The 4,455-nt window shown below is 44.4% G+C and overlaps 1 long non-coding RNA gene across 1 annotated transcript; it reads left to right on the top strand.

The window, feature by feature from the left end:
• The first annotated feature begins 866 nt into the window (after positions 1–866).
• On the top strand, positions 867–3,315 carry LOC135392920 (uncharacterized). The gene is made up of 3 exons (XR_010422305.1): positions 867–1,032; positions 1,114–1,340; positions 2,898–3,315. It is a non-coding gene; the product is annotated as an uncharacterized LOC135392920 (long non-coding RNA).
• Positions 3,316–4,455: the final 1,140 nt, after the last annotated feature.

Below are 4,455 nucleotides of genomic sequence, written 5' to 3'. Positions count from 1 at the left end.
GATGACTTCACGATACGGAACAAGGTATCTCTTCTGACGACGGATAACGGGGCGAACTTTGTGAAGGCATTCAGGTAGGGTTCACATGATGACGAAAAAAAATGAGGGTTCACATCTTGACATTCGGTACATAGGACTTTCAGTGTGGACCTGAGAATTACAGTTGGGATCATTACAACACAAGATGTTTTTGTGTGCTGTTCTCAGAATCTTCGGACAGCCTCCAGGAGATGACGATGACCTGGAGGGTGACAGCATTGAACTTGCCTGCACGTTTGAACTGCTGCAGCGTACCCCTGAGGATGACCACGATGAAGCGCTGTTCCTGCCCCCGCATCATCGTTGCCCTGCTCATACAATGAACCTTTGTAGCCACAACAGATGCAAGCAAGGCCGAAAATATTCCAGCATACCACAAAATCTTCAGAAGGGCGGTTTCTCGCTGCAAAGCTTTATGGAATAAGCAGAATCAGTCCAATATCGCAGCAGAAGCTATTCAAGAAGCATGTGGCCGTTACCTCATTGTCCCGTGCGTCACGAGATGGAATTCTTTTTTTAACACGCTTCAGTGCCTAGCAGACATCTTTTCTGAAGGAAAGGACATCAACGGTGTTTGCGACCGCCTGCAGCTGCAGCGGTTTCAGCACGAAGACAAAGAATTCATTCGGGAATATGTAGAAGTGAGTCAAGTCATAGCTAAAGCACACTGACGTGACGTAGATGACGCCATAATGCTCAACCATTAATTTGGAGTATAACGTAAATAAAACATAGCTATATATAAATAACTAAACTCTATAACATATTATGTAACATATATGAAAATAAAGACACAAACACGTTTATTTGTTCACAGGTGATGAGGCCTCTGGCGAATGCCTTGGACATCATCCAAGGGGATAACAACGTTTTTATGGGGACGCTGCTATCGACAGTGGCCGTTGTCCTAAAGAAACTCGAAAGCACGCGAGAGACAGAACTACGCTTTTGCCGTCCTCTAGTTGATGCGCTAACTGCTGGAGTAAAAGCATGGTAAAGGACAAATGCGCCCGTAGGACGCTCTGATTCTTCACAAACTTTTCACTGAGATCGAATTCTAAATTTCTCTCACAGGTTCGCCTCAGTCATGGCACGAAAAGACCTCATCATTGCCACTGCTTTGATGCCAAGATTTAGAACTAACCTTGCATGGCTGTCTGTCCGTGAACAAACTGCCCTCTACGAGCAGATGAAGCACGAAGTAGGGCAATGGACAAGAAGTGAACCGACTACAAGCCAAGCGGACGAAAGCGACGATTTTTTCTCCGTCCTGGATGAAACGAATTTTGGGGAAGCTAAAGGTCAGGAACTGGAAAGCTTTTTGTCGCTACCTTGGGGATGCACCTCTATCCGCGGTCCTTACTTTTCCTGCGATAGCACGAATGTTTGTGAAGTACAATACAGGACTGCCCTCTAGCGCGTCAGTTGAGCGCATGTTCAGTGCCGCGGGAGATGTGATGATCCGAAAACGCGGAAGGCTTAGCGACACCAACATGGAAATGCAGCTGCTGCTTAAACTAAACAGGCACATAGTTTAGATAACTGTGGTAGGGCATGCCTCATTTAGCCCATAACATGGCGTCTAGGTTGCATCTAAGTGCATGCATCACACCCCATCTGTACACAGAATGTTGAATAATAAATATGTCTCTTTTAGTTGATTAATTTATTGGTGCTTCGCTTTAGTTTTCTTTTTCTCCTTGAGTGGCATTGTCATATTGAGTCATCTCACACAGAACAGTCATAGAGCAGAGATATGTAATAGTGAAACAATGAATTTGCAGCGGAGTATGACACACGAAAGAAAGGCAGCTTTCAAGCAATAAAAAGGCATGATGCATGTACAATAATTATTCAGTGCGGGAACTTATTGCCTGACGAGGGAGCTGCGGAAGTAACACCGTGATATCCAATCAATGATAGTATTCTATTCAGGAAGTAAGAACCGCTGCCATTGAAATGAAGCTGATCCATTGTGTTCAGCGTGTTGCACTCCTCCGTAAGAAACCCAAAGTGGAACTCAACTGTTCACGCGGGCGGCACCTGTGTACTGCTATTTTGTACCCAAAGTAACTTTGAAGTAACTCGTTCTTTTTTTTTTCAGTAACTCTGTAACTGCGAGTTGCATTTCAGAGTGAAGAACTTCGTTATTAGCTTAGTTACAGTTTTCACATCGTCGCTTAACTTGTAACGAGTTCTTTTTGACGGGTATCTTCTCGATCTATGAGAAGAAGAACCGAATAGCACAATTTAATTATGTTCTTGATAACTTGTCTATAGAGAGGGTTGAAGTTATCCGTGATCTTTGTGTCTTTTTCCGATAGTGCATTGAAGTTCGATCACCATGTTTCGTATGTATACTCTGCCAGCATGAGATCTCTGAGGTGTATTTTTCGTATCTCTAAGGGATTCAAGAATATTCATTCACTTCTTAGTCTGTATTATAGCCTTGTGAGAAGCAAACTGGAGTTTTCTTCTATAGTTTGGAACAGCTTATCGAAATCATCTTCGGACCATTTGGAAACTATACAAAAGAGACTTGTCAGAAATGTTTACGACAGATTTGTGAGTCGGACGTGGTACTTCAGCTATAACAATATTCTATCTAAGGTGAGCATGATGCCCCTGAGTAATAGACGACAGCTGCGTGATATGATATTTTTTCACAAGCTTGTTCATGGAACAATGGATGCTCCCGCACTTTTGTGTGAGGTTTGCTTTTACCCCCTCCAAGGCTAACTAGGTTTCCTTCTACATTTTACCCTGGTTTCCCTTATATATCCTCTCCGATTGTACGAATGTAGTGTTTTTACAATGAGTTCCAAAATAATGATGTTGATATTTTTTCTGATTTTAAGGTTTTTAGATCCCGCAAGGGGCATCAGCGTACGCGGACGTTTGGTGAGTGGCGCCACCACGGACCCTAGCCCCCAGTCCCAAGGTGTTATCCGTACCCTGCCGAGGGGATGAAAGGCGCAGAGTAGAAGCCTTGAGCGGTGGCGGTTGGGGTCTTGGTCAAGCCCCGGCCGATGGATTTTCCTTGAAACTCCGGGACCTTCCCACATGTATGAATGTGAAGCGTGGGCGACCAATAGGAACATTCTTTTTCTTAATCCTCGCGTGGTAAAACACTCAAACTCTCTTCCGATCGGGTGCGGTAAGCGTCCCCGGACCGAAGTTCCCATACTCAAAGCCAATCCATTTAGTGCCAAATATATTGTATTATCTGCCGTGTCTTCAGGAAATGAAAAAACTGTACCTCTTGGAAAGATGTCACATTTCTTTATTGAAAGAGCAGTGACAACTTTATCGACAAACATTTCAGAAATAAAGAAGTTGCGATCAGGAGATATTCTACTAAAATGTATGTCTGAGGCTGATTGCGAGTGGATCCTGAATTCTCGTGAAATGCTTGACACACGGATTTCTGCATCGCTTCAGAAGTCTTTGAACAGCTGTCGTGGTGTAGTTGCAGTTCCCGAGATAATTGATGTACCGGTGGAGGAGATCCTTGCCAACTTGAAAGAGCAGCAAGTGATTGATGTGCGCAAGATAAAAATAAGGAGAAATAATGAGTACATAACAACCAGGAACATCGTGCTTACATTTGACCAGCGAACAGTCCCCGAGAAAGTGAAAGTCGGATACCTCTCAGCCGATGTCCGTCCCTATATTCCAAACCCTCTCCGGTGTTTCCGTTGTAACAGGTTTGGCCATGCTACGGACTCGTGCCGTGGCTCCGCCTGTTGTGCACGATGTGGTCAGTCTAGCCACGAGACTAAAGAATGTAAAGGGCCAGACTGCTGCGTCAACTGCTCCAAGCACCAACCATCATACTCCAGATCCTGTACGAAGTGGAAGTATGAAAAAGAAATTTTGCATGTTAAGGTTACCCAAAACTTAAGCTACCCAGAAGCCAGAAAAAAAGTATCGCCCATCATTTCTTGAGAAGTCATTTACAGCAGCAGTCAAACAAAAAGCAAAATTGATCACACAGTGCACACAGACAGAAGCAATAGTATTTACAGACTCAAACACAAGTGAAGACCAAGGAGGTAATGACCCACCTCCAACCACCCAAACTTCCGTGGCGTCACCGTCATCGACGCCACTCCTGTCATCGCCACCCATAGAAACGACTTCTATGGAATGCGATGACGACACAAGCTCGCAAAGCTCATTCACGAGCGCGAGCTCCCAGTCAAAACGTCAGCCGAAAGGTGGCCTATCGGGGAGTGGCTCACTCCCTGATGTATCACCTAAGGAACTGGCGGCTGCTCGGAAGAAAACACCGAGACAGCCCATAATGTCCCCAAAGAAAAAGTTACAAAACTTTGCTGAATAGTACACTCTTCTCCATAATGCAGCCACATTTTGTATATATTCCTCTTATTTTTTTTTCATTATGGCTATCGT

Source organism: Ornithodoros turicata, chromosome 4, assembly GCF_037126465.1.
Source record: "Ornithodoros turicata isolate Travis chromosome 4, ASM3712646v1, whole genome shotgun sequence".
Classification (NCBI taxonomy): Eukaryota; Metazoa; Arthropoda; class Arachnida; order Ixodida; family Argasidae; genus Ornithodoros; species Ornithodoros turicata.
The sequence above is the reverse complement of the archived record's forward strand: the minus strand, read 5'-3'. Positions and strand labels throughout refer to the sequence as shown.